Genomic DNA, 18846 nt, shown 5'->3' on the forward strand with positions numbered 1-18846 from the left:
TTTCTACTGCCTCTCTCCTTCTCCTGTCCAACTTGATTCTCCTCAAGTATTTTGTTTCTTAGGGAATATCAGTTGCATCCTTCTTATTGTTTAGGATGCAAATATCACAGTGTACCCTTTCCCATCACTTTATCCCATCAGACTTATATCTTAAATAGTAACACATCCTGCCAACTTTATGTTCATGATAAATGCAGAATCAAACCTTTTCTCTCAATCTCCACTGCTGTCACTCTGCTGCAGACAGCATCATCTCTCCTCGGAATTCTTGGGATGGATCTGTAACTGGCCCTGTTTCTGTTCTTGCTCCTCTTCAGTCTATCTGCAACACAGTGGCAAGAGTTTCTTGTTGAAATATCGATCAGATAATGTCACCTCTCTGCTCAGAATGATCAAATACCACCCATAATCTTGTAGGAAAAATCCAAAGTTCTTACACAAATCCAGGATCTACACATGATCTGGTTTCTATTATTTCTTAACATTATCACCTCCTATATTCTATTTGTTAGTCCATTTTCTGCTGCTATAACAAAACACCACAGAAGGAATAATTTACAAAGAGCAGGCATTTATTTCCTCACAGTTCAGTTATGGAGGCTAAGAAGTCCAGGACTGAAGGAACTGGCATCTGGTGGGGGCTTTCTTGCTGGGTCTTCATGTTGTGGCAAGAGCAAGTGAACCCACTCCCAAAAGCTCTCTTAATAAGGGCTGTAATTCACATCCTCACGACCTAAGCACCTTTGAAAAGATGCCACTTCCCAATGCTGTGGCATTGGAGGTTAACTTTCCAAGACATGGATTTTGAGGGACACATTCAGATCATAACACTCCATTTCAATTACTTCACTGAGCTCTGCTGTTCTTGTTGTGTGTCAAATAGCCAGGGGTGTCCCTTCCCTAGGACTCTTGCACTTGCTTTTCATACTCCCTGGAATATTGTTCCTGAGATATCAACATGGTTCATATACACACTTCCTCCTGGGCTTTATTCAAAGTATTCTTCTTAGAAAGGGCTTCCTGGCCAAATAGATAAAATATCAAACCACCATCTATCTCTTGACAATCTTTTTTCTGCATGGCTTTTTCATTTTTTCCCTTTAAAAATTTTCTACAAATACTATAAAATATTAATTATGCCCTGGTTTACCAGCTTTCTTTTCAAATAGATTGCAACCTTCATGAATGAATGAATACAAAATTTTAATTTACTATAGAACAGGTAAAATATAATTTAATATGTAATTGGATTTTATTTTTGCCTTAAAAAAATTTCTGCAAGTAGAATTTTAGTTACCAAAATAGGAACTCTACTGATTGGTCTTTGGGAACTGGTTTATTTTATAACCTCAATCATACAATGCTTTCCCATCTATTGCTCAGCTAAATAGAACAAATGACTCAAAAAGTGGGTACTCCATAACAGCAAAATTAACTATAACGAAAATATATTTTCATGTACACTATCATGGCTCATTCAAATTACATCACATTAGTAAAAATTACTAATGAGACATTAAAAAATAAATATAAACAACACAGAAAAATCTGAAAAAGTCATATTTCTCTCTCACAATAATTTCTCTGAAATTTAAAAAAAATTATAGCATACATACAATTTAGTATTAAGCTTAATAATTTATATTTAATTGCCATACATTTATCATTGCTTTATTCAAATTATTAAATTAATTTTACCTTATTAAGGAGTTTCTTCATTTTTGTGATATTTTAAATTATTTCCTAATTTATTCTCACAAGTTGTGTATAAGGGAGTCTACCCTATCCTATCTCTCACAGTGAGTTGCAAATTGCTTTTTAAAATCGATATATTGATTTTCACTTCCACCACGCAGGAGTAAGTATAAGTAAAAGTTTGATCATAACTGTGTCAACATTGGTTTCAGAAATTCTTTAAAATATTATAATTTGAGGCCAGGCGCTGTGGCTCACACCTGTAATCCCAGCACTTTGGAAGGCCAAGGCATGCGGATCACGAGGTCAGGAGATCAAGACCATCCTGGCTAACACGGAGAAACCCCGTCTCTACTAATAATACAAAAAACTAGCCAGGCATGGTGGCACGCACCTGTAGTCCCAGCTACTCGGGAAGCTGAGGCAGGAGAATCGCTTGAACCTGGGAGGTGCAGCCTGCAGTTAGCCAAGATCGTGACCCTGCACTCCAGCCTGGGAGACAGATTGAGATTCTGTCTCAAAAAATAAAAAATAAAAGTATATATATAATTTGATGGATTACAATGGCATCCAACCTCATTTATATCACATGGGTAACTGTGGATCTAACCTAGATATTTTTATTTAAAATACTTTTAATATCAGGTGGACTGAAAATAATTGGATCACATGACATTATCGGTAATATCTAATTGTGCATAGTTACATATAAGTCATACATAAGTCATCTGTATTAATCCTAAAGGCCTCAAAATAATGGCAATAAATACCTATTTGAGAATCTTTATGATTATCTAAACATAAAATGAAATAGAAATGATAGTTGAATTCCTTTTCAGTGGAGGCATCTGCGTATCTTCAATTTATTTTACCAACAATTCATCTATCATATTCTATGTGCTTAGAGTAAAAGCTTGAATTAGACATAGTCCTGGCATTAAAGGACGTTGATTAAAGCAAATATTTCACTCAATATTTTTAGGAATCAAACTTTGTTCATTTTGTTCTCAGACCTACCAAGAAATTTCTAAATTTATGTGGCTCAACGATGTAGAAATTTGTGTATCAGAACTTTCTAGTATCCACAGAAGCAATATCCGAGCATGTCAGGGTGCACTAGGGCAAATGCTCGTCTTAGACCTGCTCCTACATTTCCTCTCTATCTGTTAATTTTCCCAGAAATAACTTCCTGGAACATGTACCACACTCAGAAGTCAAAATACTACCAGTAGTGATAGAGGTTCTTACTTATTTAACTTGTGCTGGTCTTTTCTTTGTCATTTAAAAAGATTGTAATAAGGGATTATTTAAATAGATAATATATTTATGCAATCATATGCAATAATCAAAATGCATAATAATAAATATGGCAGGGACACCCACCAATTCAAAGTACCTTAACCTAATGAGTGACCTGTTAACAAATGGATGTCTTTAACATTGAACTAAGCATCAGACATATGCCTAACGGCATATTGGACTCATAAAAAAGTCATGTATCCTCTCTACTATTCACATGGAAGACAAACATCCTACAAAATTAGTTACATATAATATTATGAAATTGTATTTATTTTATTTAAATATATATTTGTGCACGTGTTTATGTGACTGTATGCCTCTCTATATCACTATATCTTTCTAAAAATATATGTAATTTTAGTTGTACACATATATATCCATATTAATCTATTCATTGAAAAATTATTTTTAAAATATACACCAAGCATTAATAACGGTTACTGTTTAAGAATAAATCTCAAGTCACATTCTATATTTTATATGTCTACATTTTTACAACAAATTGTAAATGTGGATAATATGAGGAAGGATGGAAATAAAAGTTGAGGTGTATTCATAATCTTAAATTACATATTTCAAATTTAAGATCTCAAAATATTAGAAATTTAGATGTTCACTTTTATCTATGAAAATAATATAACAGAGAACACTAACTTTTCTTGTAGATGATTTTTAACCACATTAGAATAACTGAAAGACTTAGCATGCTTAATCAATTTTAATCAGACAAATCATCAAAGACATTGAATCTATGATAATTTGCCAACATTAGTGTAGACCTTTACAAATTGTAAGCCAGTATAAAACTTTGTATATTGGGTTTTTACACCTATTATCATCACCTTTTAGGGATAAAGAAAATGGACTACAGATCAGACATGCACAACGCGTCAATCCATGTCAGTGTCCACCCTCTGCCATGTCTTCAAATCATTAAGCTCAGTTCTTTTCCATTGTGCTACACATGAGCACCTGTCTACAACTGTACCTTTTAAATCAAACTGTTTTCATTTTACTTCTGGAGGCTTTAAACACTAGAAACTACTCCAAGCACATAGAATAACTAGAGTGAATGCTCCCTCCCTACAACCCACGCATACACAAACTCCCAAAATATAATAGAAGCAATTATAGAGAAGAGTCAGTATCTTTTATTTATTATTTATATTAAAAGATCATCTGAAAAAAATTAAAGTGAAATTTGTCTTTAACCTCAACATTTATATTATCTCTCAGTTTTAATTTCCTCTTGTCCCAAAAATGTTAGCTTATGATAATATAACCCTCGTCCCTCAGTTTACTGGCAAGATCTTTCACAGTACTGTGTTAGGGATCTAGGAAAACACCTACCAGTTGAAACACATTCAATATCAAAGTGAAAGGAGGGGATTTATCTGTAGAGCCCCCAAACTGGACTGCGCAGTTGCCTACTCAAACAGCATACGCATGAACCTTTTTCTAGATACATCCTTTGATTTGGCTTAAAGCAGTGGTTCCCACTGAGTGATTCTCAAAATTGCATTGAGAACTACTGCTCAAAATTGCTCTAAGCAGTGGTTCTCAATGCAATTTTGCACTCTCCCCAGGGGATAGTTAACAGTGTTGAACAATGTACAGAGAGATTTTTTTATTGACACAAGTTGGAGGTGCTACTACTGTGATCTAGTGGTTAGAGAATAGGTATGCCACTAAGGAGCCTACAATACACAGAAAAGTCCCCCAGGAGAATGATAGAGCTCACAATATCAACAGCACCAAGGTTAAGAAGGCCTAATCTAGAACGTCGTACTACAGATATGTATAATGGAAAAGTATAATGAAGGCATACAATTAAGCACACTAGGGCTTAAAGTTCTCTACTTATTTTTAAAAAAAAAAGAAAGAAAGAAAAGAAAAGAAAAGAAAAAGAACACCATATATGTGCTCTGTCTTTAATGTCTCAATCTCTCTCATTCTTCACCAGACTTCACTGTATCAGATATATGAATTCAAAAGAAGTAAGTTTTTCCTGGTCAATAAGTTCAATATATTTTATCCTAGCTCTGTTGAAGTGTTCCATGCATGTTTAGAGTCCGAAAGACAGTTAAGTCAGGTTGCAGATACTTAAGGTATACTCCTGTCCAATAAGTTAAATAAAGGACTGTTGGGGGGGTCCCAAAACTTGCACACGTGTGGTTTGTATTCATTAGACTGCAAAAATCAATGCAAAGCCTAATAATGCTATTTATATCAGCCAATGAGACTAAAGTACTTCATATTTATAGCAGCTTTCATCTAAATAATGTATAAAGTTGGAATAAATGACTCATGTATTCTCACAAGTCCACTATATCCATTTGAAATCAGTCACGGAGAGGAATCATAATTTCCAAATTGCACAATGTATGGACTTCATTCTAGCACTGGTTGCTATTGTTCATGCTTGTGACTGCTATAGCTAATTATAATCAGTCTGCACTGGATACAGTTACAGCTAGAGTTTCCTGCCACTCACTGTCCTTCCACTATTATATTCTCCTTTGCTATTGGGTTATCTTCAGCTGGGCATTTCTGTTGCATGTATAACAGCCAATGCTCATTTTCTACCTCCCATTGTTTTCAGATAGGCAATCAATCTTGACCATTGGTATCAGTTCCTTTTTGTTTGTTTGTTTGGTTTCTTAAGTTAGCTTTCTCCGAGAAAAAGCATCAGAAGTATGGTTCATAAAATACCCACCAAGGTGCACTAAGTGAATGTCTTATGGAGGAAGTATATCGGTTGACCTATCCCAGGTTAATTTATTATTAAGATATCCAGAATTAAATAAATAACAGGAGGCTTGAGGACAACTGCAATCATAATTGGTGATAGCACCAGAGTGTTACACAATGGAACTAATTATCTACGAGTAGCACATCCTACCTTCTTCCTCCCACATCCCAACAAGGTATATGTAAGATCTAGGCTGGACCTCAAACTCTTGATTTAGAATTAAGCATTTACTCTGGTAAGACAAATACACTAAAATAAAAGAACAATTATTGCAGGAGCAAAGCCCCCTGCTTTGAAAAATCCGTGGGTGATCCCAGAGTGAAAAATAAAGGTTTGAAAACACAGTTAGAGCCTGTAGTTAGTTTTTTTGGCTGCATAACAAAATCTTCCTCTGATCTGTCTCTCGGCTCAAAGCAGTGATGCCATCACCTGAGCAAACCGAAAACCATAATACTTTTAGCTAAGATTTTTATTTTATTTTTCTTGACTTCCAACAGGGAAAAAGCAAGGAACATTTATTCTTGACTACAACATTAAATGCAATGAGACATTGAAATAAAAACATTTTAATAGCCCTAGCTAATAAAATTCTATTTTTTCACCTGTTACATATGAAAGATTTGCCTAGAGCCACATCTGTACACAACACACACACACACACACACACACACACACACGCAAAAGGCATAATTTTACCTTGTTTTGAAGACATAAAAATCAAGACAAAATAATAGTTATTTCCATACTCAAACAAGAAGTTAAGAAAGGGAAATGAATGGGAGTTAACAAACATAAATAAAGTGTGTTGCTGATCACAGAAGCCTACCTAATTTCTTTTCATGCATCATTTATAAGTGCCCTCTAAAAGAAGCAAAAGTTTCATCTTAAGCTTTAATAAGCATTTAAGGCTGGGATTCGTGGGAAGAAAAAAAAAAAAAAAAAAAGAATGAAAGAATATAAATGAGGCTTGTCCTGCTGCAGTTTCGGTGCTCAGAAATCACGTAATTTTAGAGGATACTGGAAAGACAATAATTAAAAAAAAAAAAAAAAAAAAAAAAAAAAAAAAAAAACACTATCAAAAATTCAATTTCAGTGCCCCTGTTTCTATTCTGACCATGCGTCCCTCCACTTTTACAGATACACATAAATGACAGCTTATACTCGTGCCATCACTATTGCAATGTGCCTTGCAGAGAGTATCCTTCCAACTTCTTCAGGGAAGACAACAGCACAGCCACAGATAAACATAAACAGACACGCAGCTGGATTCTGAGACTCGCATTCGATAGGCTCTATGGCAGCATTCCTGCATAAGAAAATCCAAATGTATACCAGCGACAAGGCAGCCGGCATTAGCTACAACTTTCCCCTCAGCCCTCGATCCTGTGAAACCCGTAGGAGAGGAAGATTTCACCCAATATTGTTTTGACTCAGAACTGGGTAAAGCAGCCCCGCTGTACACAAAAATATTCATGTCACTACACAGTAAAGTGTCATTTATTGAAGCCTTACCTTGGCTGACTTGCCCTAACTGGTGGAAAGGAACTTAATTTAAAGAAGCAAAGAGGGGACTTTCCCAGAGCTCTGGGCACAGCTGCTCGCGGTCCTCGGAAAGCCCAGACTCAGGCTCCGCGCACCTCGAGCCCTGGGCTCCGAGGCTGGGTCTCTGCAGCTCCCGAGCGCGCCTCTGATTGGCTGGCGGCGCCTGTCTGCCTGATGCTGCGCTCTCCAGGTCTCTCCTCCTTCCTCTTCTCCCTGGCTCTCCTCTCCGCGGCTCCTTTCCCTTCTGCCTCCTTCTCCCCCCAACCCCCCATCGTGCACACTTTTGGGGCCGCACAAATTCCACAGCACGCAAAACGGACACCCTTTAGCCCCCTCAGCAAGGTCATGTGGAAAACAATTCAGCTCATACTACTACTCCTAAGTAAAATCCCTGATCCAAAGGCATCATCTTAAGTACCAGATATCTTGAAAAATGACGGCCAGGACTCCGTGACAGTTTAGACCATCAATTCTCTGCGGGGGAGGGGAAACTGGGGAGCGAGAGGGGTTTGCCTGTCAGATGGAGTGGGAGTAGCCACCGGGAGGGAACCAGGAAATCAGGCAGGGCAGGCGCTGATGTGGCAAGCTGGTAATAAATTTTCATATTCCCGTGCAAAGTCGTCACAGCCTGCTAAACATTCAACTGCTGGCTCATTCATCAGTGATCCATAGTCCGGTGGTAGCCATGAGATTTCGCTTGAGTGATGTCCTTTAACGCCTTCACCCAAAGTACTCAAGGTATGGAGGGTTTATATCAGACAGAGCTTCCCCTTGGAGGTCAGCATTTATATTTGTGAGGACGAATAGGAGCTGCGATCCTTTTCCAACTCCCTTTGCTTGTGCCAGGAAACCTAACACACACACAAACTTCTCACCTCTTATTACTCCAGAATAAATTAAATCGATTTGCAATGTACATAGCTTTTGATAACAGGGATTTGAGGTCTGATGGGCTGCATTCAAAACTGATTTGGACATCTGAAACAACTTTAGTACTTTCTCCCTGCACGAAGTCACCCACATTCACCCATTAAGAACATCAAGCATCCTTATTTAAAGTAAACAAGTGTAGGAGTTTATGTAAATTGAATGGCTATTCTAAGGGTCCCTTGGCAAATATACTGAGAATTGTACAAGACCCCCGTCATTGCAAACACTAAGAGAACGATATTACTTTTTCTGCTTGGTTGATAAAACTACAAATGCCCAGGTTCAGAGGTTTAAAGGAACAAAGACTTAAGCTTAAGAGAGGTAGAGTTATAGGGTGCACAAGCTCTAAAGGCCAGAATACATGGATTCAAATCACGAGTGGGACGTATCTTTACACCTGAACCTGTTTAAGCTTTTACCCTTCTCGGGGCCTCAGGAAACTACTCCAAAACCTGGAAGGCAATCCTCACTTTAGCAGGTCTCTGTGAATATTTAAACATCTGTGTACTTGTTCAAACTTATGATAAACTTTTGGTAAGGTTATACAACTTCTAATTAATTACCCCCTCTTTTCTTCTTCCCTGAGAAAGATCAAAGAGGTTGAAAAGATAAGGTAAGTTGTATTTCTTGGAAGTTTAAAGGGTCTGAGAGTGAATGTTTGAATCGGCTAAAGTCATATTTGACTATTTTGCTTGAGTGATGTGAAATGTGGAAGGATTTAATTTTATTTAGCTTTCGAAAAGATTAAACAAACTAACAGGAGCAATGAGGTAGAACAAGAACTGGGTTATTTCTAATTGGGAAGGAATTGAACATTTCAGTGTTCTGTTGCTCTTAAGGAAGACATTAGAAGTCAATTAGAATTTGGAAATTTCTAAAATTTAAACTTTTAGAAAAAAATGGAATGGAAACAGCAGCATCAATATGCCAGTATTATATTGTGCATTATATATTCTTTCTTATGCAGCTACTGTTTTAAATGGGGGGATTCTCCTTGTGTAGTGTCCAGACACAAATTCTTAATTTATTTCAGTTTATTGAAAGAGATGAGAGAATACATTTCTAATCTTTCTATGTTGATGAAGCCCTGACTGCCCAAAGAAATAGCTATGAAAAATAAAAGGGATAGAAAAAGAATCTTTAAGTCTGTAAGAAGTCCTGTAGTTTAATTGTTAAAGTTCATGTAATAACATTCTCTAGAAAACCCTAATTCTGTTTATTTGATGGCCTCTAGTTGAATGAAATAAAACGTTTGTTTTTCAGCTTGCTACTGAAGCAGTGGCTGAGACACAAGCAATGAGCATCCTAGGGACATACTTGAAAACAAAACCTGCTTTTGCTGGTCTTCCTTGGTGGTTTTCCCTAGATAAGACTGTAATAAGTGCATCCAGTGGACAGTCATAATGGAAGTCAACAGGCACTTGCTCCTGAGTGCAATGACATGCAGAAAGAATTGTCAACACTGCCAACCAGGACAATCCATTTCTAGAAAAAAGAATTCATTCATCCAGGAAGGATTTGTATCTATGAAACCACACTCTTGGAATAAGGGCTCTAGATTCTCCACAATCCCAATGATGCATACACCCTGGGTTTAAATGACTTCTGGAGTTTGACATTCTGAAACTGTGCCAACTTTCCCTAGCCATTGAAAAGTAGACCCGTCAGCCACTTAGTGCATCTCTTGTATTTTCACCTTAAAACGGAGGAGGAGGAGGAGGAGGAGGAGGCGGAGGAGGAGGAGGAGGAGGAGGAGGAGACGACAATGACAAGTGAACCAATGTGGAACTTGCTGGTTAGGGAAAGTCAGGTGGTGGGCAGGTGTTTGTTTTCTCTTTATGTCAAAGATTACTTCAAAAAAGTGGACAATGCATCAGTCACCAGAATTTATTACAGAACTAATCTCTGAAAGTGAAAGCATGGACATTTCTGATACTGAATTCCCACTTTGATTACCTTGGGAGAGTTATTAGAATCATTTTAGCTGGTGACAGAGAAACATCCAACACACGATTGATGCTGGTCAAACCATAGAACCTGGAAAGATAAAATTGTCATGCTAAATTGTGATCGTTTTCTGAGAGAGGGACTCAGAAAATTGTCTCTTTAGATGTCATCTCATGCTCAATTTTACCCTGGAAATTTAGCAAGCTATGTGATGTTTCCAAACCTGAATAAGGGAGCAATGTAAAGGAAATTTAGAGATACCTCTTGTTACAATTCAGTTTTTAGAACAGTCAACTGCACAAACATGGTGCATTGGCTCATTAACAGTTTTATTGAGATATCATTGGCACAAACATTATTATATATTTAAGGTATACAACTTGATATTTTGCTATACATACACCATGTGAAATGATCATCTTATAACTAACTAATGTATCTATCTCCTCTATGTAGTTACCATTTTTGTTTACAAGAATATCAAAATATGTGATCTGATTTTTATCTAAAGAAAAAGACCTAGTAAATTATAAAGGAACAGGAAAATTTCTCTACAACTATTTATTTTATGTGTTTGGTTAGCAAGAACTACAGTTTGTACATTTTTGTTAAAAGAACAAAAGAGAAAACAAGTTGATAAAAAGGTGATCTCTATAGTATGAAAGATGACCTAATGAAGTTAACCTTTACTCATTCTGTCATCTCATTTCAGTTTAACAATTGCACAGAAGGCCGGGCGCGGTGTCACGCCTATAATCCCAGCACTTGGGGAGGCCGAGGCAGGCGGATCATTAGGTCAGGAGATATAGAGACCATCCTGGCTAACACAGTGAAACCCTGTCTCTACTAAAAATTAAAAAAAAAAAAATTAGCCGGGCATGGTGGCGGGCACCTGTAGTCCCAGCTACTCAGGAGGCTGAGGCAGGAGAATGGCGTGAACCCAGGAGGTGGAGGTTGCAGTGAGCTGAGATTGTGCCACTGCACTCCAGCCTGGGCAACAGAGAGACTCCATCTCAAAAAAAAAAAAAAAAAAAAAAAAAGAATTGCAGACTAGTAGTAAAATATTAACCCAGAAAAATGAAAGACATCTATCAAGAAGGTTTCACAGATAACCATATGTGCAATTAATACTAAAAAGTAGCATATTCCTTATTCATAATAATAATTAGATCCATGTGTTCACTTTTTAGATTTTTCTTCAAGGCATATATAATATCAAAGAACCAATGAGCTTTTTTGGCTCCCATGTAGTAGTATGAATAATTGACAAAGCAAATGGTAAAACTCCTCAATTTCTATTACATATATATTTTATTTCTGTAAAACAGATAATTGTTGTACTGCAAATGATGAAATGAGGACACTGAGTTCCAAAATAAGTGAAAATATAATAGATTATGAATTCTAGCTTTAAGTATTAAAACAGAAAATATAAAGCACATGCCAGACTTTAAGAAAAACAAAACAAAACAAAACAAAATTCAATTGTTGGTAAACTGGGGATTTGATGAGAATAAATTAGTGCCGAAAGACTAGAGTTAAGCAAATATTTTCCTAACTTTCAAAACTTAAATGAATATGAATTCTATAAATTAGAAATTATTGAACTAAATGTGGAAAGTGGAAAAGGTATAAGATGACTTATTAAGGAGATGAGCAGACCACTATAGGAGAAAACAGTGGGACCGCCTGAGTTTGCATTACATTCACAAATAAGTCATTCTAGAAAAATGCCATTTCTTTCTATTCCAGATATGCAAGACTGGAAATAGAAAAAATGTATATTATATTATATTGTTTTCTCTACATCATCATCATCATCGTAGCCCTCATGATTTCATTATAGCCTACATGGAGAATTTTAAGTACAATTTTTGGGTGTTGCTACAATTTTGGGGTGGTGTTGTAGTAAGCAACTACCTAAGCATGTTTGAAAATGTCAAACCTTACTCAAGGAAGGTTTCCAGTAGATAGCTGTAGAGCTCCAACTCCAAACCTGGCCTGAAACTGGCTTTTATCAATACCATGAACACCAAAGTCGTTCATGAAGAAATTGTCCCTTAGCAGAGCCAGTATTCTTGAAAAACTTGAGTGACATCTCAAATATAATGAAGTAGAAATTCCATAGCTGGATCCCAAAGTATGAATGTATTAAATATATGGTAGTGTGGGGACAGACTTAGAACCAAAACCTGTGAATATGATTTAGATATTTCTACTGACAATAATTTCAGTATAAATCAAGTATGTGACAGTTATCAAAAGTGTAAATATAAATTTAGACATCCTTAATAATACCAAAGCACCACAATGAATGTGGTGCTATTACTATCTCTACACTATTAAAGATGAATTCCAAAAATATTGAGAACTTACTTGTAATATTGTATTTTAAGATGATAGCTAATTCTGTTGGTTTTAATTAATGTATATTTTTGTTAGCCTCACCAGATTGCATTCATTCAGTTGACAAAGCTGATACCATCTCTAACTCCTCTGTTTTCCTCACCATTTGAACGATACTAATTCCTTGCTTTTTCTGTAGCACACACATATACACACATATAGATATATACACACATAGATATAGAAATATAAATATTAGATATATAGATATACCTCTATATATCTTTTATGTGTACACACACATATACATGCATATGGATATACACACATATAGATATAGATATATAGATATTAGATATATAGCTATACCTCTCTATCTAGCCTCTTAGTTCTGTGTCCCTGGAGAACCCTGACAGATACAATAGGTAATGTCATGGCCATTTTACTGATGAAGATATTAGGCACATATATTTATGTAATTTTTCATGTTTGTTTAGTTCCAGATACTGTGCCCTTAATTATTATGCCACGCTTCCTCTAACTATAACACAAGTCGCTAAAATGGCATATCGGCAGACTATTAAAAGTATTTTTCAGCCTAAAATATTAGAGCCTAGTTTAACCTGTTGGAGAAAATGCTTTCTGAGAGGAGGTGTTCTTTGAGCTGTATTCTTTGTTCTGAATCTTGAAAGAGGAATAAAGTAGAGGTAGGCTACAGAAAAAGCAAGGAATGGGTATAGTTCAAATGGTGAGGAAATGGAGGAGTTAGAGATGGTATCAGCTTTGTCAACTGAATGAATGCAATCTGGTAGGGTGTATATCTATATGTGTGTATATGTGTGCACATATATACACACATACGCATATATGTATACATACATGCACACACATACATGCATACATATGTGTATACACATACATGCATGCACACATGCACATATGCACATGCATGCATACTCACACATATGCACATATATATGCACACATGCACACATGCACTTATGCACATACATGCATACGCAATACACATGCACATACATGCATGCACATATACACATGTGCACATATATGCATGCACACATACACATGTGCACATATATACATGCACACATATGTGCACATATATGCATACATGCATGCATATATATACGCACACACACACACACACACCTCTATTCCCTACGTTCTATTTCTCTGGAGAACCCTGACTGATAAGTAATGTGGTAAATAACTTTCTCTATCATTGAATATTAATGTCATCCCAAGTTTTTGATATAAACAATGTTTTAATGAACATCTCCATTTATAAATTTTTCCTAGGTCTCTGACTATCACACTTGAAAAGGCTACTGAAATTGAAACTACTAAGTAAAATATATGAATTGTTGTCAAAACTCATGATTACTTTATTGCTTCCCAACACCACTAGTGATGAGTAAAAGATTAATTAGTTCCTTGCTACTTTCTAGCAATAACATTTTTTCCTTTTCTCAGTCTACCACGTCTAATGCTAACCTCTTCCAGTATATATATACACAGAGATGTACATGTGTGTCTGTATGTGTGTATATATAGAGAGAAAGAGACTACATATATATATATATATATATATATATATAGAGAGAGAGAGAGAGAGAGAGAGAGAGAGAGAGATGTAGAAAAAGATATATAGACAAAGAGCTAATGCAATTATGGAGTCTAAGATGTCCCATGATCTGCGCCTGCAAGCTGGAGGCCTAGGAAAGCTGGTGTATTTCCAGTTCAAACCCGAAGGCTTGAGCACCAATGCTCAAGGACAGGAAAAGATATTCCAGCTCAAGCAGAAACAAATTTGTCCTTTCCTCTTCCTTTTTATTCTACTCAGGCACTCAACGGATTGGATGAAGCACACCCACACTGACGAGGGTGGTCTACCACGGTAAATGGCTAAGCTCTTCCAGAAACACCCTTGGACACACTTTGAGTACTGTTTTACCAGCTATCTAAGCACCACTTAGCCCATTCACATTGAAACATATAATAAACCACCACACCTATTTCTAGGCTTCCTAGGAGAATTAAATATGCATAGAAAACTATCAGGCATATAGTAGAATTTATGTAAACTTGCTTTTTTATCATTATATATTTACATATCTGTTTATTAATTGAATGCAAGCTACAAATGTGTATCTGGTACAAAAAATGTCTTAATGCAGCTAGGTATAATATACATAACTCAAGACTGGCATTGGAAGACATAGAGTCAAGCCATACATTGACCACTCATATTAAATATAGAGTTGTTGAACCAGATTGTTTTACTCTCTGAACGTATTACCTCACTTTTAGACTAGGATACTACCCTTATCTGATAGAGCTGTTGCAAACTTAAAAAAAATAATAAAACTTTAAATGTGCCAAAAGGTCTAGTATAGTCTTTGGCATAACAAAGACTTTGGATAATGGCTATCTAAATCCCAGTTGTAAGCGCTCAGTAAATGTGTACTACTATCATAAATCATATTTGCTCTCTGTGCTTCCTTTTCCTTTATAGCAGAAAGAGGCAAGTCACAAATAAACAAAATCTTACCTGGAAGCTTTTCATTAAAAGAAAACTATAGTTTCCATTGAATATCCTGGGGATAGTACTCACTCAGTTCAACCTCCCATATCTGCATTTAACTTTTTGGCTCTATGTAACAAAAATTGACATTTAGAAGATCCTGAAGCATTTTAAGATTCTTAACCACCAAAGAAATATTATATTGCACTCAGGGCACAATATTTATAGTACCAGTAAAGAGGCAAATGTTCAAAATCATTTTAATGACTTTTGTTTACAAAAAAAGGGTTATTTTATTAATATTCAATGAATCTGAACTTAAGGTTGACCAAATCATTGATCTTTACAGAACTATATTCAATTGACTAATGTGCATTTGTGCCCATCCCCTAAAGTATAGTAATATATAGTAACCCAAAATTACTGTTTTCCTTAGGAACATCTTATGAGAGACTTTGAAAAATGATGCGTATATTGAGCCTCTTAACATTTAATATATCAGATTATTCTGTCACTAGAAGTTCTTACACAATATTTTCAATAAATTATCAGCATTATGTTCTAAAGTGTACATGTTTTGGATTTTCTCTATTACTGAACATTAATGTCCTTCCCAGGTTTTTGATATAAACAATGATTTAATGAACATCGCAGTTTATAAATCTTTCCTGGGTCCCTGACTATGGCACTTGAAAAGATTACTGAAATTCTAACTACTAGGTAAAATATATGAACATTTCTCGAAACTCATGATTACTTTACTGCTTCCCAACACCATTAGTGAAGTGTAAAAGGTTAAATAGTTCCTCACTACCTTCTAGCAATACCATTTTCTTCTATGTGCTTATTCAATAGTTGAAAATTAATATCTCATTGTTTCAATTTCTGTTCATGTGTTTACCAGAGTGTTTATTGATCATTTTCTTGTCTTCCTTTCATAATTTCTGTTCACATCCATTTATCTATCATGTTATTGCTAATTGGGAAATATAATGGATTTAAATTGTCTTAATGGTCAGTCAGGGGATATGCTAGAAAGTTCTGAAATTTCTATTGTTCTTTCTTACCCATTACCAAAATATGGGACTCTGTAAACATAAACACATACACATATGAATATATGTACACATGACTAGATTTATTCAGAAAATACAAACAGAATATCAGTTAACATAGAATGGATCTAGGTTTTGTAGAGGGACATAAAGAAGCTAAGAAACTAGAAAGAAGTTACTAAAATGCTGTGCAATACCATAGATTCCGTAAGTTATGTAAGGATAATGTCCCTTTTATATTAAAAAATAATTACTTTCAATGAGTTGATAAAGCATTGTTGGGAGAGGTAGAATTTGAGGTAGGTTTTAAATAATAAGGAGGTCTAAAATAGAAATTGATGAATGGAAAAACTTTTAAAACTAAATAAAATGTTTTAAAAAGCAAGTATCTCTCCAGAGATGTATGCATCAGAATCTCCAAAGAATGTGGCCTAGCTATTGAAATTTAAAAATAGTTTCCCAGAATATTCTGGATGGCTGTACACTGTTATAGCATGTATCACATTTATGATATACTTTGATTGACTTTTATACTCTCTCTTAAGATCCCCAAAGCAGACTTACTATAGAACTCAGGCATTTCTGAGAAGATGAATAAAATGGAATACAACATTTTCAAAATTCAATCTTCTTTTCTGGGCCATTGCTGGACAGTCTCAAGCATTAATTACTCCTGTATCTAGGCTTCCAGTATCACTTTGTTTTCATCTATGCCTAGGTACTCAGCAGAGAGTAACATAATGTGTCCATAATCATATCCTTATGCAGAGGTAAACTCTAAAGTCTTTGAGAACCAATAGAAAGTATACTTAAAAGTTTTCTATCCCAGCATTTGCTTCATCTGATTGCAGGTCAACCTAAGTGCAAGGTTTATGGACTGCAACAATGGTAAGCTACAGCCCATACCTCAAGAAGTTTATAATACAGTGGAGGATGCATAAATGTCAACATTTCATCATAATGCAATACCATCATAAAGGCATGCATAAGGTGTCATGAAAGTTTCTTAATTCATGTTGAGTATGTAGAGAAAGTTTCCTAGAAGAGCTAAGTTGGACAATAAAGAGTATTACTCTAAAATGACAGGAAGAGGACAGAGAACATGACAGTGTGTTAAAAGATGTTCATAAAACCTTGTATCCAAAAAGAAAGGTACAAGCAGCCTGGAAACATGAAATGGAAAATCAGAGCAAAGTGATCATGCAGAAGTTATATTCCTGTTAAGGGCCTTGGACTTCATTAAATGAGTGATTTAAACCAGGATAATGAAATGGTAATATTTGATTTCACAACTAAGTCTCTGCCCCGCTGGCAAAGTGGCCAAGCTTAGGGGAGTAAAATTCAATACTTGGGGACCGGTTTGGAAGCTATCCAGAATAATCTAGAATGTTATTACGAGTTTATTGGCTACATAAGTTTTGCTGGAGAAACAAGTATGAAGATGGGCTAAAATATTTTAAAATAATAAAAAATTAAAATAGGATGACTTTGGTTATTGACTTTGGAAATGGGTGGGTGTGATGATCAAGGAACAATTCCAGGCTGTTATGAATCTGGTTAGAGGGTTTGCATCATCAGGGAGGGCACTGTCAGAGGAAGACTAGTTTGAGGGAAGGAGATAATAAATTGATTTGAGGTCACATTGACTTTGATGGGCTCATTAGATATCAACAAATGATTGTCCAGTTGGTTACTAGTTTCATGCTAAGAGAACAATTCAGAGTTCAAAATAAAATTTGAGGAGACATTTATATATAATTGTTCAATATCTGTTTTTTGTGGATTTTTTTTCAAGGATGGCAGAAAGAAGGACAGAACCCTAAACAGTATTAGTGTTGTAGTGTGAGTTAAGGGGGAGAATCCTTTCACGTGGAAAATAAGCAGTCATAGATGCAAGACAAAAAAATCACAAGTTTAGGGTCACAAAATTAATGAAATAGAGAAGGTTGCCAAGCTTAGAGAAATGAATCATATTAATTTTGATAGTATAAGAAGTGAACTCTCATGTTATGTTTGGCTATTTGTAACACCGGAATTGGCAGTCAAGAAATTGGTGGCAAAAGAAGACAGCCTGGTAGTAAATGAAAAAAATATAGAACAAGGTGGAATGATTTTTCAATAAAGGAAGCAGAGAATTGTAACATTGAAACAAAGCATTATGGAGTTCAAGAAAGAAATGTTAAATTATTATTACCATTGTTTGAGCGGAAGACAGTTTACCTAAAGAGAAAGTTAACTATAAAAGATAATAAGGTGCTAAGGAAAAAGAGAAAAAGTAAAATATAAGATAAAGTCCCTGAAAATACAAGAGATTTACGAAGATACCAGACCTGTCCCTCACTTAGGGCTTCTCACATCATTGAAGGAACTATTATTTACACACACACACCCCTTGTAAACACACACACATATACACATAACTCCTTCACAATTGCCTACATAAAACTGTGGACACAGCTAGGCACGGGGACTCATGCCTATGATCCCAGCACTTTGGAAGGCCGAGGCGGGTGGATCACCTGAGGTCAGGAGTTTGAGACCAGCCTGGCCAACATGATGAAATCCCGTTTCAACAAAAAATACAAGATTAATCAGGCATGGTGGCAGGTGCCTATAATCCCAGCTACTTGAAAGGCTGAGGCAAGATAATCACTTGAACCTGGGAGGCAGAGGTTGCAGTGAGTTGAGACTGTGTCATTGCGCTCCAGCTTGGGCAAAAAGACTGAAACTCC

General features: G+C 35.8%; 1 protein-coding gene across 10 annotated transcripts in view; it reads right to left on the bottom strand.

Moving 5' to 3' along the window:
* Positions 1 to 18846, bottom strand: part of CDH18 (cadherin 18) — a 1123620-nt gene that overhangs the window by 503136 nt on the left and 601638 nt on the right. For 3 of the 10 annotated variants that reach the window (XM_065546126.2, XM_065546125.2, XM_015451234.4), the window contains exons 1-2: positions 7262 to 7373; positions 206 to 318 (exon numbers count right to left, since the gene is read on the bottom strand). The gene's annotated coding sequence lies outside the window, so the exon portion shown is untranslated. Of the gene's footprint in view, positions 1 to 205; positions 323 to 7261; positions 7374 to 18846 lie in introns of those variants that run through there. The other 7 variants (XM_015451238.4, XM_015451237.4, XM_015451230.4 and 4 more) reach the window with 3 other exon arrangements.

This window comes from Macaca fascicularis, chromosome 6 (genome assembly GCF_037993035.2).
Source record: "Macaca fascicularis isolate 582-1 chromosome 6, T2T-MFA8v1.1".
NCBI lineage: Eukaryota > Metazoa > Chordata > Mammalia > Primates > Cercopithecidae > Macaca > Macaca fascicularis.